This window comes from Gossypium hirsutum, chromosome A13 (assembly GCF_007990345.1).
Source record: "Gossypium hirsutum isolate 1008001.06 chromosome A13, Gossypium_hirsutum_v2.1, whole genome shotgun sequence".
Lineage (NCBI taxonomy): Eukaryota > Viridiplantae > Streptophyta > Magnoliopsida > Malvales > Malvaceae > Gossypium > Gossypium hirsutum.
The window spans coordinates 9,920,275-9,938,082 of NC_053436.1; the positions used below are offsets into that span (position 1 = coordinate 9,920,275).

The following is a 17,808-nucleotide window of genomic DNA, read 5'->3' on the forward strand; positions in this document are numbered from 1 at the left end:
GCCAGGCCGTGTACTAGGCCGTGTGAAAACTAGAGGGTATACTGACTTGTACCACACAGCCAAGCCATACACCCGTGTGCTAGGCCATGTGAAGCTATTGACTTGATTTCTATAGAAGTATCATGGGACACACGGTTGTGTCACCTGACCGTGTGTCACACACGCCCGTGTTGTAACACTCTTATACCCGGTTCGATCCAAGGAACCTGATATAGGAATATTACATTTGGTGCCAAAATAATTTTGGCTAATCACTAATATATTTCAACATTAAAAAAATAATAAATTTTTATAATTTATATTTTACTTCCTACTACTTGGAACATACTTGATCTTCCTAATTACATGACATTTTATTCAAAATATTGAAACATACCCTCTTGGCACTTAGAGATGTGATGAGATGAATGCTCACAACCTTGATTACAACTCTTCAAAATTATTGTACCTAATCTGCGCACGTAAAACAAACTGTACGCTAAGTAAAAACTCAGTGGTATTTCTATAATCCAAATATTTAAAAAATAATATAATATAATAATAGGCACAATTAAATTTATAATGACATATTAATGTCTAGTATCATATCATAACTATCATTTTTCATTTATTAAACAATATCCTAATTCACACAATTGCTATATAAATGATTATTCACATATCAACCATATTTATTCGTACAATGGAATCAGTCATGCAGTACTCAATTCATGAATACATCATTTCATACCATACTCAATTCATGAGTATATAACTCATATATTCCATGTATTCTCAACATATTTCACATTCTATTTTCAATTCACTATATCACTTCCATTTCTCATATCATTTCATTCCCATATCAATTTTAAGACTTTATTATTCATTTACCCCTATTAACAAGACTCATACTTGTACGGATACACGGATCCAACCAAAACACACCAGTATGCACCCAGTACCTCATCGGATAATTCGAAGTAATAAGTTGACACCCAGTGTCTCATCGGCCTTGCCAAAGTAAATTGGTACCTAGTACCTTATTGAATTTATCCGAAGTAATAGTTTGACACCTAGTGTCTCATCGTCTTGAAGTCGAAGTATCACTAAACTTTTCCAATCCTATAGCATGTCAACTATATCAGGCTCAGCCCAATACAATTAATAGGGTTTTATTTCAATTTCTTAATTCAATTTCAATAAAATCCATACCAATCACAAATTCTTACAACTTCAATTCAACTATTTACATTTGCTCATAGAATTCAATTCTATGAGCTTACTCCTCATTAATCTTGTCTTTTCTTTTCTTAGCCGAGGTCTCCGGCACAACGTCAACTATGAAAATTAAAACAATTTAAAATCATTAATACACACAATTTTACATTGAATATTTAAATTTTTATTCAACTTTTGCTCACATTTCAATTTAATCCTTAATCAAAATTAACTTTATTTTATTTAAAACTAATTTCATATTTTCATTCAACTCTCACTTTAGACTAATTTCAACCTTCAAATTTCACCATAAACCCTAATTTCAAAATTCTCTCAATTTAGTCTCTATTACTTAAAACTTATGATTTATTTTACAATTCAATCCATTTTTCACTTCTAACTTGAAATTCTATCAATTTAACCCCTAACACTTCAATTTATTCAACATGAACAACTTCTAAAATTTCAATATAAATCAAGTAGTATCTTGTTCTAGGATTCTAAAAACATAAAAATTTTAAGAAAATGGACTAAATTGACTTACCACTTTGAGTTTGACCCTTAAAACCCTAAATTTTCTCCTTTCTTTTTCTTCTTTCTTTCCCCTGTTTCGTTCCCCATTTCTATTTTTTTCTTTTTCTTTTATGTTTTGTTTTTATTATTATATTAAAATATAATATATATATTTTACTTATACAATAAGAAATACATGTATTATTATTTTTACACATGTATTTCACCATTACCATACATTTGTCATAATTTGGTTTAATTACTTATTTATTTTATACTTTAATTATAATATAATATAATATAATATAATATAATATAATATAATAATATTTTCTTAAATAATAAGTATATATATAATTATTACAAGTATATGTATAATATTGTTACACATGTAATTTATTATTACCATTGTAAATTTTATGGTTTATTTGCTTAATTAGTCCATTTACTTTTCTCTATTCTATTATTAAGCTTTCACACTTTATTCAATTTAATCCTTATACCTAATTAACCTTAATTTAAAACAAATTCACCTAACCAAAACCTAATTAACTACACTACTAATCGTTGTAAATATGAATTAGTTTTTCAAAAATGGAGACCCGAAAATACACTTTCTGATACCCGTGACTATCGGGTTGTTACACCTGTCTCTACCCGTGTGGAAAAAGATAAGCTATTTTCAAGCCATACTTCTCACCCAATTTGGTGCCAACCTAAACTCAACAATTTTCATACAACCATGGCATAAATAGACATCCAAAACCAACCAATATCAAGTTTATAACATGTTATAAACCCACACACAATCATGATACTCTTAGGTACCTCAAAGGACCATTTATAACATGCCAAAATATGCTTCCAAAATATACCTAAATGGTCAACACATATATAAGACATTGTGACTAAATTCAACATGCATACCACATCTTAATTTAAACCATTTGGTACCAAAAATACCAATTCACAAACAACGTTTTTGTAACACCCCCTAACCCTAAACCGTCACCGGAACAGGGCTACGAGGCATTACCGGATATATCAGACAACTTATGGATATTTTACAATTATTATAACATTCATAGTATAATTGAAGAATTATGTCCCTATAATGGACTTTCGAAGCCCAACACAAGTATTAAAGTGGAATGGAACGGGACTTGTTCGAGTATTCAGAGATTTTTTATTTTTTTATTTTTACAAAAATTTCGACAGCATTTCTTCTTAATTTTTACATAAAACCCCCTTCAAATTCAAACCAAAAACCAAACTAATCCAAAACCAATGGCACAATCAAAAACAATTTAAACCTAAATATATCTAAATCATAACCAATTCATTAACATAGTCATTTAATAACTAAACATTCATAATATTAATCCAAATTAACTAATAACTTCATTCATTTTTTATTCCAACTTAATACCAAATTATATAATATAATATTTACCATTTTATCAAACTAATAACAAAATGCGGTATACCATTCTTATAACCAACATTACAAGTATATCTATATAACTTATACAACACCTAGTACATGCCACTTTCAATTAAGAAAGAAAAATCACTCAAAATTTGCTGGAGTCGGGATCGTTCAAATGCTGGACCGGGGTACTAGACTCCTATTAACCTGCGCACGGAAACAACCGCACGCTGAGTATTCCGTACTCAGTGGTATTACCATAATTCAAATTATAATAGCAATAAAGAATTTTAATTACCAAACATGTAACTATCTAATTTCACAAATATCAATTCATTCTTAAACTTTCATTAATTAATAATAACGATACAATTTTTATCTATTCTTCAGTTTCCATCACATATTACATGTAACAATTTCAATCACTACATGAACATTAAGTTCATGCCTTTCATTTTCAATCTCAATTTCAATCTACTATTCAACTTTTTCGTTTCTTTCAATATTTCAATAATATAATCAATCAATTTATTTTAAATTTTTCATTTTAGATATTCACCCTATTAACAAATCCAGACTTTGACGGATACACGGATTCCAACCCAACACACCAGTACGGCACATTGTGCCTAAAACGGTACATAGTACCTGATCAGTATACGGCACATAAAGTGCTTAAAACGACACACGAGGTGCCTGATACGACACACGAGGTGCCTGAAATACGACACATAAAGTGCCTGATCAGTAAAGCCGGCAAATTCCCGTACACTTCCAGATCCTATGGCATGCCAATTATATCCGACTTAGCCCGACTAGTTAATAGGGTATTTCATTTCTCAATTCACTTTCATTTCCATTCCAAGATTACTTTTCAATTAAAATTTTCACATTCAAATCAATTTACAATTCAATTATACATACACATTCACCATTCAATTCAATTCTCATTCAACTCAAATATCAATACTTACCTTATAATTCACTTATTAAATATAGAATTGATATAAAACATTTAATAAAAAGTAATTTGAATTTCTCTTTAAAACATTTAATAATTCCATATTTGGTCCTTATTATTTCCTACTAATTTATAATTAAACTTTTACTCCTTATTCAATTTAGTCATTTTTACTAATTACTCTAAATTAAGCTAAATTCACCTAATTTAAACCTAATTAAACACATCACTAAACTCATAAATATTTCTAGTAATTATTTCGAACTCAATTTACTAAGACGGAGGTCCGTTAATGTACTTTTCTGATGCCCGTGAATTTTGGGTCATTACAGTATTCACATAGCAACTATACACCATATACCATAAGGACATTTATACATGTTTACATAACCAAACATATGTCATTTTCAAGCCAAATTAAATGGCCAAAACACAATAAGACATATAGGCTACATTAACCAAACACCTATACATGTCATTTAACCAAAATATACAAAGTCCAAAATACCAAAATGAGAGTTTGATAGTGCGACATGATCTTCGACAACTTTTAAATCGAGCGAACTTCCAAATCATTATAAAACACGGAAATTAAACGGAGTAAGCAATTAAGCTTAGTAAGTTCGTATGATACATAACAGACTTACCAATTGACTACAACTTACGTAAGATACTCAAAGCAAGGCACAATTCAATTTGGCCAAAGCCTATCATACAATCCATAATCCTGTTAGTCATATATTTACATAAAACCAAAAATCATATATGAATTCATCATTTAATTGAATTTCATGTACATATAACATCTATGCCATGTAAACATATATATATATCAAATATCAACCATTTCCATGTAAATACATATGCTTGTTCATATCGAACTTGTATCATCTCATAATAAAACTATGCCAGTTGAACCATTTAGAAAAATCATTAGATACGCAGATAGTACACTCGAGGTGTACTAAACTATAAATCTGTAAATTCCTGTACATGTATGCTCTTACGAGTCATAATCGGTAAGCTCATTCAAGCAGAATACGGTAAGCTCATACGAGCTGAGAATCGGTAAGCTCATACGAGCTGTGGTGAGTCCGCAACACATGCAGGACCTCAACCAAAATGGTAACCCTAATGACATGTCATTTGTATCCTATGAATTTCTAATGTTCAAACGGGGCTCGGTATTCTTCATACTTCATCGTTTATGCTTTTGATAATTATACATTGTAACTACTCAATTCACATACATATGTTTCAAATAAAGTATATAGATACACAATGTAATTTTAGGAACTTACCTTGAATTAGCACGGAGTAAGTCAACCGATCAATCCACTACTTTTTTTCCCTCAATTTAATTCCGAATGTGGCTTTACTTGATCTATAAAATCAAATTTTATGGCAAAATTACCATGCCATGCACATCCACTATCTCATTTAATGGTCTAATTACCATATAAGGACCTCCACTATAATGTTCTATAGCTATTTAACACTCTTATCTAATAGAACCCAACTTTCGTACTTTACGCAATTTAGTCCTTTTTTACAAATTGAGCATATAAACGATAAAATTTCTTAACAAAATTTTTATACCATAATTCTAACATGCTGTAAACCAAAAAATAATATTAAAATAAATTTTTTTACATCGAATTTGTGGTCTCGAATCTACTATTCCGATTTCACTCAAAACGGGCTGTTACACCCCGTTGGGAGGGTTTAACCCAAATCCTAAATGTCACATTAGCCATGCACGTGGCTCTCATTACCAACCACCAAACACACCCCATAAACCACGTAACATATGCATATTACTCAATTAGCCATTAAAATAAACATTCAACCCTAAGTCATGCTTCGTTTATCATAATACAGTAAAATAGGAATAAGGGTAAAAATGTCATTTTATAATGTTATGTAAATACTCATAAAACATCAAATCAAGCACACGTGCATACATTAGAGAATTAAAGAAGACAATATTTGAAGGAATTATTGAAAATCGATAAGTAAAAATTGTTTAATTTCAGAATAAAGTTTAAAGAACTAAAACATAAACTTTGTAAAATGTCAGGAAAAACCATTTTGCAAAATTAAGAGTAAAATTATGAAATCTATCACATATGACTTAATCATGCAAATTTTCAAGTCATTTTAACCTATCTAAGGACTCCAATCATATAATACAAAAATCAGGACCAAAATGCAAAGATAACAAAACATGCCCAAAACATAAAGTTTGTCATGTCACGATCATACGACATTCCTCTCGCAATGTTTCCTGGAAATAGCTCCTCGTCTCAACGACGTGAATTTCCTCATCGTGACGTTGATTCCATTGGTTAAGGAATTCATGATGGATACCCAACTTAGTCTTTTAAGTTCAATGTGGTCAAACGAAACCATGCTCATAATGTACATCTTTATCTATCCTATGCGCACAAAGTATATGCATAAGGATGAGCTCCTTACTCTTAATGAGTTCATAACCTAGTGTTTGGGTGGTTCTGTTAAAACGGACTTGATGAATTCACCAAAATTTTAAACTAAGAGGTTGACTTATTAAATGCTCTTAATGATTTCATAACTCCGACCTAGGTGGTTTATACTAAGATGGACTTGATGGAATCACCTACGTAAGTGTGAAGGATTAGCCACCTTCTATGAAAGATGTTGGATCATTTTTTTAGATCACTTATCAGCATCCCGAGATATATTGGCTAAATTGTTGATCTATTGCGAAACTCAATTGGACCTAAGATTAGTCGTGTGTTATGAGTTTACTCTTATTTTAACGAGTTCTAGATTTGTTCATTTGTTAAGAGAAGAATTGCTTATTTCATTATGTATTGGTGTCAATCTAACATATACTAGTACTTAAGCAGCTAATTTCACTATTTCTCTTTTTCCTATCTTTTCAAAAAAAAATATTTCTTTGATTAATGGAGGAATGTGGGTAATGCAAAAAAATCTCACATTGGTTGTGTATAGGCTAATGAAAGGATTTAAATATAGCCTTACTCCTTACCCTAATTGAGTAATTGGGCTAAGGGCCTAACACTCGTCGCCACCCCCGTCACCCAGCCTGGTCCGTGTTAACACGTGCCTACAACATGTACCGTGCATATTTCTTTTTGGATAATTTTTTTTATAAACAACATAAATAATTTTTAGGATTTTTTTGGATAATTTTTTTATAAACAACATAAATAATTTTTAGGATTTTTTAGTTACAAAAATTCTTCAACGTTTTGACTTGCGGATATGGTGGGACAGTTTCGAAATTGTTACATTTTTTTACAATATTGTCCCTATATTTTTGCTATTTTGCACTTCAGCTAATAGTATAAATAGGAGGCTATCTTATATTTCACACAACAAAAATCAAAGCCTTTATTCTTCTCATCTCCTTCATCCTTCATTGTTATTTTACTAAAAATTACATAAGAGGAAGTTTAGTCTAGGAGTTTGGGCTTTAAGCGAGACCGTCTGTGACCCCTTCAAACTTTCCTGGGAATCTCAGCTATAAGTATTGAATCTCAGCTTGACCTCAAGTATGACCTTTCATCTATACTCTATTTCTTCATTATCATCTTCCATATTTTTTTTTTCCTATTTACAAAAAATAGCAACTTGATCATTGGAAAGCGTCTCATAGCACAATCTCTAATGCCTTTTAATTTGCTTTGTCTTACAGATAACCCAGATAACTAACCCAACCTCACATTCACTCTACCTTAGGGGTGTTCGAACGGTCGGTTCGGTTATTAACCAAACTGAATTAGCATTGATCGAATTGTATAATCCTTTAACCGTTAACCAAATTAAAATTTTTTTAAAAAAATTAACCGAACTGAAATATTTCGGTTAACCAAAATTTATATATTTTTGTCTTTTGATTAAAAAAAAGTATAAAACATATAAAAAAATACATTGAAATTAACCGAAATATATGTCTTTGTCTTCAAAGTTAACCGAATTAATCGAAATTTTATATCTTGAAACACTACATAATTAAAAACACTACATAAGTATTGAAATTAACAAATAATATTAGTTGTTAAGTTTGGTTAATTCAATTAATTACCCGATTTTGAACAGAATTAACTGATAAATAAAATTCCAAAAAACCATTAACCAACCTCCAACCGAACTAATTTGAACCACTGATCGATTAACTGAATTATATCGGTTTAGTCATTTAATTCAATTTTAACCAAAATTTGAAGCTTACCGCGCGGAATCAACAAAGGACTACACCAAAGCTTAATTGTAGACATTGGAAACGTTACTTAACTACTTTTTGGGCAAATGATTCTCTTCATTTTTAATGTTGAACCACCCCATGCCTGCAATTGATACAAAATCAACTTGAAACATTTTTATTTCTTGTGTTTCTAATATTTTTTGAAATAATCCCACTATCACAAACTTGGAAAACCCATTCAGTTCTTGGAGTCAAGGTCAACTTTTTATCTGATTGATGCATTTCATCTCCTCTCTCAATTTCATTTAGGATTAAAATTATAAGCTTTTTCACTTTTAGTCTGGGTCTACTAGAAACAGACCATGGTTTCCATTGGCATTTACAACAATTGAAAATTGGGCTTTTATGTAACCCATCACCTTTGATTGTATTGGGTATACATTTGAACTATCTAATTGGATTTTTGGATCCAATTCATCAAGCCCCAAAGTCTATTTGAATTATTTTTATTACTATTAACATTTATGTTTATATTAAACTATTGCTTGAGTTTGTGTAAGATTAATAAAATATTTTTATCTTTACAAAATAACAATTATTTTTTCATATTTTTTTAGTAAAATAGGACAATTTTGGAACATGAATTTTAAAGAGTTAATAGACATCGCCGTACTTGAACTCGGCGATTTTTGCCTATTTGGTATTCAAACAAGTTTTGGGACTTTCAGGTATTTGAATGATACGATTGAATTTTAAATCTCAACTAATCAGATTATGTCAGGTGTATTAAAAAATAATTTAACACTTTTCTTTTAATATTATTAATTAAAAATAAATGAAAATTAAAAAACTTTTAATTATTTAATTAATTAACTTTACAAATATTTTTTATTTCCATTTAATTTTCCATCCATATTTTCTTCTCCCAACACCATCGCCATTTACCATAACCATATTCAACCTCCGTTCAAGTTGCCTTGCTCTAGGAGACTCCCCTCTTTCCCTTCTTTCAGGTTCTCCAATTTGATTTCTCAGAAAACTCTTTGAAAACCCCAAAAAGTCCATCCTTGAGCCTCGACCTTCCTTTTCTCCGATATTCTTCTCCATCTATTAGATGGCCTCTATTTTCAAGTATTCATTTTCTCTCTCCGACCTCTTTCTCCTCGTCGTCCAGAGTGTCAAACAAAAACCTGGAGACCCTCCAACAGTTAAGCGTCCGCCATTTGTCGAGTTTAAGACTTCTCTTCTTTTCTAGCTGCTGATTTTATTGTCTTGTTCTATTTGGTTTATTGTATTGTTGGGGTTTTGGAAACCCGGCGGGGGGGGGGGGTTGGTCTGGTGGTTCAACAATGGGAAAGTGGGTTCCATTGGGATACTTTAGATGGTGGTTAAAGTGGTGGTATGCTCTGGTTTGGGCACTTGGTTGTTTAGATGTGGCAGGTAAGGGGTTATGGCTCGAGTTTTGTTGAGGGATGTTAGTCAAGATGGGTTAAGGTTCGGGTTTGTACGGATGGCTGAGATGGTGGAGCTTGTGGGAATTTGTTTAGGGGCGGTGAGCTTGTCGGAGTTTGGAGATTGTGATAGGTTTTAAAGAAGGAACTTGAAAAATGATGGTGGTGGTGGTAAGGTGTGAGAAAGAAGACGACGGTGGTGGTGGTGAACTTGAATGGGTTTTGAAGATATTAAGGAACTTGGAAAATGACGATGGTGGAGTTGTGTGAATGGTGCTAGGTTAGGTGCAAAGTCAGGGCTTGAGCGGTGAAGCAAGAAGGCTTGAATAGAGTTTGACGGTGATGATGGTGAAGGGAAAGAAAAATGTAAAGGTTGATTAACTAAAAGTTTTTTTATTTTTAATTAATAAAAAATAAAAAATTGAAAAATAATTTAAATTAAATGATTTTTTTAATATACATGGCACAACATGATTCTTTCTTTTAACACGTCACATAATTTGATTGGTTGATATTAAAAGCTTAACGTTTTTGTAAATATCTAAAAGAAGTATTAAGTAGACTTTCATCTTTTTATACATAGTTTAGAATTATCAATAACTATTATTGAATCCTTAAATAAGAAAATAATTAAATAATTTGAGAAAGAATTTACACATTATATTTAGGCATGGTGAGATTTAAACCTCACATCAAGATTTCATAAAAGTATTGACAAAATCTTATACCATATTTGATTTATTGTAATGGAATAGAACTGCAATGGAATAAAATTGTAATAGAATAGAATTGTAATAACAATTTAATTGTTTGGTTGAATAGAATGAAATAGAACTATAATAATATTCTTGTATTTGGTTGAATAGAATTGAATTGTAATAGCATAAGAAAAGAAGCTAAAATAATCAGAATACCCCTTAGTAGAAATTTTTTTAAAAAGAAGATTATTGTTATTAAATTTTAATAGGATTATTAGTAAATATAATTTAATAAAAGCAATAATATATAATTTAACCTATTTTAATAAATTTATTATTAAATATAATTTAACAATAATATATAATTTAATAATATTCTTAATATAACAATTATTAAAATATGAATCAATAAAAATAATATTATATAATATTACAAAAAAATAATATATAACTTACTTTATTAATTTTAAAATATAATGCATATTTAATGTGCTAGAATATCATTAGGGAAACAAATAATTTAGCATATATGCTTGTCTCAAATATTTTTAGTCATAAACAGATGTTGAAATACAACAAAAGAACTAATCAAATTGTTATGCTGTATATATATATTTTGACATATTTTCATTAATTTATTTATGCTGCTAGACGTGTATAATATAAGAATCTCATGTAAAAGTAAAAATGAATAATATAGATTTAATGTATGTAATCACAAACTCTCATGCAACTTCATTTTTACATGTGCTAAACTTCACAAAGAATACTGATTAAAAGTATCTATTCACAAAGAATAGCATTAAAGTTCCTTTAAAATACTGACTGAGAGTATTCTATAGAATCAAATATGTTAATACAAGGCTATTTTAATATAATATATATTAATGGAAAATTATTGAACCTATAAAGCTTCTCTCCATCAATGAATGTATTTTAGAAGCTGGAAAACACAAAGCAAGAATACCAATAGACTAAATATACTTGAATAACATGCAACCATTGGCTCCTCTTATTGAAAATTTGTAAAGCTTTTGCAACTACAATCAATGAAACTCAATTTCCCAAGCTACCCGTTTGTCCAATGCTCCATAAACCGTCTCTTTTTTATTGGGAACTTGAGAAACCTACTTTTACATATAGAATTAGTGTATATCTTTATCTTTAAATACTAAATACATACTATAACTAAAACCTATACCCAATATAGAGAATGCTCTATAAAGCTTCTTGTAATATGAAATTTTGCATAGTAGAGAATACTCTACAGTGAAGGCCTGGAAAAAGAAAGATAAAGATATTAACTTCAGATGGCATGGTAATATGCAACATGCAAAGTTAATTTCATCTGATAACCAAAAGAGGCAAAATTATTAATACATTATGTAAGTTGTACTATATGTGCAGTCAAAGATTTCCTTTCTCATCTCTCTAAAAAGAAGGGGCTGGGTTATACATTACGTACAACTATTTGATCCTAACCATATTTAATGTTTGTGTCACAGAGGATATCAGAATTGCATACAATTAGTACTAGGAGAAAAAAAAATAGAAAATGGGTGAGGGTTTCAAGCTGAGAAGCATGCAAGTAATATCGGACTCATTTCTTTTTTTCCAAAAAAAAGAGAAGGATAGTTCTTTATTGTCACTGATATGAGCAATCATAAAGGCTTCTGGAAGGTTAATTGTATCATAATCATAGCAAGACTTTATTCCAAGTTTGGACGAACATAATAGACATCTTGTGTGTTGGCTTGATTTTAGCAAATTGCAAAAGTTTGTGATTAAGATGGTGAAAAATTCAACCTGAATCATATTTGAGAGTGCATGTATTTTTGTTTGTAATGTGCTACACATTACGCCCTCTAAGCCAGGATCTAAGTTATCAATGAGAGAAGCATTGAATGTTTTAATTTAAGTAAAAAACACAACATTGAACCAAAAATAAAAATAAACAGAGAAAAAACAACAGCACAACAAGTTTGCAAGTTAGATAATATGCATTTACAGATGGAAGGGAAAAAGAAAAACCTTTGGCACAAGAGGAGTGTTTTGTCCTTATGGATTTCAGCAACAACACCTTTAATCTCCATTCCTGTGATACCCGTGAATGGTTAGCCCCAAAAACTCCCTTTAACACTAACAACACGAAACATAACCTACAATGATATCTATACACATTTTTCATTACAAACATGAAATTCTATTGAACTTCAAACCCAAAACAAACAATAAAAAATCAAAATAAAAAAATTTAAACTTACCAATAAAAAACCCCAAATCAAGAGAAGAATCCAAAGGGTATTCAACAGATTTATGTAAATAAAGCATACCTAGATAGGCAATTCAACAGATTATTGACTAAAGATCATGACTTTGGTTATTCAATTCAACAAAGCCAAAACATAAACTATTGGAAAAGGAAAGATCTTGATCATCAAAGTTCAACTTTTAGTTTGCAGCATAGGAAAGTAGAAATAAATTTTAAGGCGGATAAACAAAATAGGGTTTTGATTTACATGAAAAACAAGATCAAAGTAGAGGTGGAAAAGGTAAACTCATTAAAAGCCTGGCAGGATAGAAATTCAGATCCAATATTTCAGAGATTTTTTTTATAAAAAAAAAACCCAAAGATGATGATGAAGGGAAGAAGACTAACAACAATTGTTCATAATTGATCGAATCCTCGCCGTTCCTACAATCGCTGGGATGCACTATGGGAGACGTGAGCATTGCTTTGGAAAACTTCGCCTTCGACATCAATTTCTCCAAATTTTCCACCACACGCAAATCCGCCACACCCAAAATCCAAAAACAAAGAGTCTTCTATGCATTTTATGCAAAACCTAAGAAGATCTCTTGCTATTGTTACCAGGATGATGAGTGGAGGTGGTAGGAGATTTTCATCTGAAATAAAAATAAAAGCTATTACTAGAGGCATTGAATAAGCATTCAGAGCCCGACCCTCTAAATGGATATGTAGTGTTTATGCGTAATAGAGCCAGCACAGAATAGAGATTCGACGGTCAAATTTCAACCAAACAAATGTGTCCGTGTAGCGCGTGGGATAGGGACGGAATGGAATGGTCATTCTGTCGAACCAAACATGCCCTTGGGTTTTAAGCACACGTTGAAACTTTTTTTTTTTTTGAAAAAACTTGAGGAAGAGAAATTATATGGATATGAATTAATTAAAATATAGCTTATTTTTATTTAATATTAAAAATTTAAGATAATGGATGATATATAGAAAAAAATTAAAGTAAAAACGTATAAAACTATGCTAAAAGAAAAGAAATTGAAATATTATTATTTAAAATAATTTTATACAATAGTATTTATTTAAAATTTTCTTATACAATATGCGAATAAATATTTAACAAGTTCAGAAATTATAACTATGATTTGAATCCATGTTATTATATTTTTAGGTGAAAATATAAAAGAATTATATTAAATTTGGATATATATATTGTAAACAGGTCAATTTGCCCAGCCCGTTAGAAACCTAAAATAAAATATAAAATAAATAAATAATAAAAAACCCACATAATTAACAGTCCATTAAATGTCCTTTTACAAATTAATACCCAATCCCAAATTGACCCAAGTTTTATAACAGTCCAATTACATGATTAAAGGCCCGACCCCATCAGCCCAAAACTAATACTAAACCTAGTCCAAAATTGTATCAACCCAAGTGGCCCAAAATTTGAAACAGGCAGAAACCCTAAGGTCCACCTTGCTCTTCAGCCAAGCCCCGGCCTCCATGCCTCCGTACGCCCCAACGTTTCAGCAGCCACGCCACGCCCCCGCACACACTCCAACGCATACTCCGTACCTACAAAAGGACGAACACAACAGCAACAGAGCAATAGCCAATAGAAAGAATGAAAATTTTTGTATTTTTCTTTTGAACATTCGGCTATAAAGCCATGTAATAGCCATTGTAAGTTTTTTACACGGATACTACACGATATACGCAGATCGAAAACAAAAAAACCAATCAAGAAATCAAAAGGTGATTTTCATATTCGGTTCATTTTTCTCCGATTGCTCTCCTCTTTTATTTTGGTTCTTTCTTTGGTTTTACACATCGTGTATTTTGGGCATAAAAAAGGAAAAGAGAGGAAGGGATTTACCTAGTCGACGAAGCCCGTCTTCTTCGTCGCAATCGAAGTAAGGACAGGGTTTCGAAACCAAAACAGATGACCTTCGATGATTCTCCATGGCACCCCTGCGCATTGCGAACCGCAGTCCAAATCGAAGTAAAAGCCTGCGAATGAAAAAGGGGGTGGGGGCTGGTTAGATCGACCGACTGGAGAGGAGAAAGTTAAAAAGTTTTTCCCTTTTTATTTTTTTCATTAGTTTTAGGGTTTTTCTTCCCTTATAAGCGAGACAAAACGACACCGCTTGGAGCCAACTCCCATAGCTCTAAAACGGTGTCGCACGAGTGATATAAACCCGGTGACCCGACCCAGACGTGGCCAGATCCGCGTGCTTTGGGCCTGTGAGGGAAATTTGCGCGCTAAGTCCTTTCTATTCGCGCTATCATTCGATTGAGTCCTCTTGTTTTCTTTCATTTTTTTAATTTGATCCTAAAATTTGTACATAGTTTTAATTTAACCAATGGTTAAACGCTGTGCTTTAGAATCTGAGGATAATCTCTGCTTTAGTCTTTGGACATTTATGCGCATCAAGCTTTAACCCTTAAATTTGTATTATGGCTTTATTATTTTGTAAATTATCCTATTTATTTTAACGTGATCCCAAATAAGTTTTCTTTTTGAATTCATTTCATGTTATTTTTATTTTATCCGTATTTGTTCATTTGTGTTAATCGTATCATTTGTATCACTTATTTATTTGCTATAATTTTGGTAATTGCATTGTCACGTTATATGCTATTTTTTTTAAATGTTTTTTGTATATACACTATTATATATATATACACATATACATACTTTATAGTAAAGTTAATTTTATTTCATGCATACTATTAATATCATGCTATTTTATACATGTAATTCCTTTTAACTTTACTCTTATATTTTATTATATAGTCCTATGTAATATATCTTTTAAGTAATTATTATATATGTGTGTATAGTCATTGATACCTATATTTGATCTATATATATTATTAAATCTATGTATTTTATACATATAGTTTTCTTTATATATATATATATAAGCATGTTCTTAAATCTATTGTGTAATTTATAATAAAATTAATTTAGCCCTATACATATTATAGTTTCTATGTTATTTTGCATGTACTTACTTTTAAATTTATATGTACATATATTAATGCACTTATTACTTTAATAGATTTTTCTCTTTAAAACACTTTTTGCTTTATGATTTGTCAAGTATTTTCTTTATGTATATATGAAACAATTTTAGAAACTTTATTTTTGTAATTATAAAATTATTATTTTTGAATATTTCTTTTGTGTTTTATATAGCCTATTATTTAAATGTTTTGATATAAAGATATGCATAATTTTTAGACTAACTTAAAATTTATATATATTATTACTAATCTCATGATCTTTTTACAATAAATTTATATGTACATTTTTTATATAAATCTATTTTGTGTATTATGTCTTGTCATGTATCTTTTTTATTCTTTTGTATCATATATTATTCAAATTATCATGTACTTTGTCAACTTTTAAATGAATTTGTGTTTAAAATATTTTACATGCAATTTGATCCAAACTTTTATAATATCTATTTCAATAGTTATATATCCCTAGTTTTTATTCAAACTTGTCAACTTATATATCATGAGTTTATTAATCTTATACCACCTTGACTTCTAAATTCCATTTTCTTTTGCACATATTTTGTTGGTTGTTTTATATTATAGCATATACATTATCATTGCATGGTATTCATCTTATTGATATGTTCATTATTCTTCATACGTGATTGAAATTAGGCTATAATTTTTAGATTAATTATATTTAATTGCTTATTCTGTTAGTTGATTAATATTCTCATTCATCAAGTATTGTATCTCATATGTGCCTATTACCCCATATCATTGTCTTCCACTTGGTTTATAAAATTTGGTTTTATAAGGTCCAAATCCCTAAGATTGATTTTGTTTTAATTCAAATCACATTAACGCGTTTTAAGCTATTTTTGCAATTGTTCATTTAAAAATTCTTTAAAACGAAGGCGATGTTCAATATTTGACAATTCGCAGAATCGTGCCCTAATGTGTTGGGTTTCAATTTCTCGTTTGCTCAAAATAATCGAATGTCCCTTTGGAATTTCATTCATGTTTTCTAAAAACTCTTTAAAACGAAGGTAATACTCGATGTTTGGCAATTCGGGAATCGTGCCCTATCGTGCTGGGTTGCGATTTCCCGTTCGTTCAAAACAATCGAATATTCCTTTGAAATTTCACCCATGTCTTTAAAAATTCTTTAAGCGAAGGCGATGTTCGATATTTGGCAATTCGCAGAATCGTGCCCTATCGTGCTGGGTTGCAATTTCTCGTTGGTTCAAAATAATCGAAGGTCCCTTTTGAATTTCACTCACGTTTTCTAAAAACTCTTCAAAACGAAGGTAATATTTGATGTTTAGCAATTCGGAGAATCGTGCTCTATCGTGCTGGGTTGCAATTTCCTATTTGTCAAAAATGATCGAAGATTCCTTTAGAATTTCACTCATACTCTCTAAATTCTAAAATAAGGCAATGTCTGATATTTAGAAATTCGAGGAGTCGTGCCCTACTGTGCTAGGTTTCAATTTTCTCGTTAGACTAAATAATTGGGCATCCTTTTGCGGTTTTCAACATATAAATTTTTGGAAATCAAAATTTATCATGTTTTCGAGGGCATAAAGGATCATGTCCTATCGTGCTGGATGTGGTGCTATATTCCTCTTAAGCAAGAGAATTTTGATGACCAACTCGGGTTATTCAAATGTTATCAAAAGGAAACCACATTTCAAAAACATTTTTAAATCTTAGACATAAGGACAGTATTTAATCGATTTGGTACCAATTTTGGACGTAGTGAGGGTGCTAATCCTTCCTCATGCGTAACCGACTCCCGAACCCGTTTTCTCAAAAGTTCGTAGACCAAAATCATTGTTTTAGTAAACCAAAAATGTTTTATTAAAATAATCAAATTCTTAGGTGACCCGATCACACCAAAACAAAAAGATCAGTGGCGACTCCACGTTTTATTTTCAAAAAAGTCGATTTCCCGTTTTTCATTAAAATTAAAATTTAAAAAAAAAGATGGTTTTGACATATATATATATTTGAAAACAAATTAAAAAGTTAAAAATATATTAAATATATAAAAGTTTGAAAAGAA

The 17,808-nt window shown here is 30.4% G+C and overlaps 2 long non-coding RNA genes across 2 annotated transcripts; both read right to left on the bottom strand.

Annotated features, from left to right (window-relative positions):
• Nucleotides 1–11,446: 11,446 nt before the first annotated feature.
• On the bottom strand, nt 11,447–13,554 carry LOC107894162 (uncharacterized). The gene is made up of 3 exons (XR_001683175.2): nt 13,125–13,554; nt 12,497–12,560; nt 11,447–11,742 (listed from the first exon to the last, which is right to left on the bottom strand). It is a non-coding gene; the product is annotated as an uncharacterized lncRNA (long non-coding RNA).
• Nucleotides 13,555–13,996: 442 nt separating this feature from the next.
• Nucleotides 13,997–15,117, bottom strand: LOC121212384 (uncharacterized). The gene is made up of 2 exons (XR_005907463.1): nt 14,608–15,117; nt 13,997–14,306 (listed from the first exon to the last, which is right to left on the bottom strand). It is a non-coding gene; the product is annotated as an uncharacterized lncRNA (long non-coding RNA).
• Nucleotides 15,118–17,808: the final 2,691 nt, after the last annotated feature.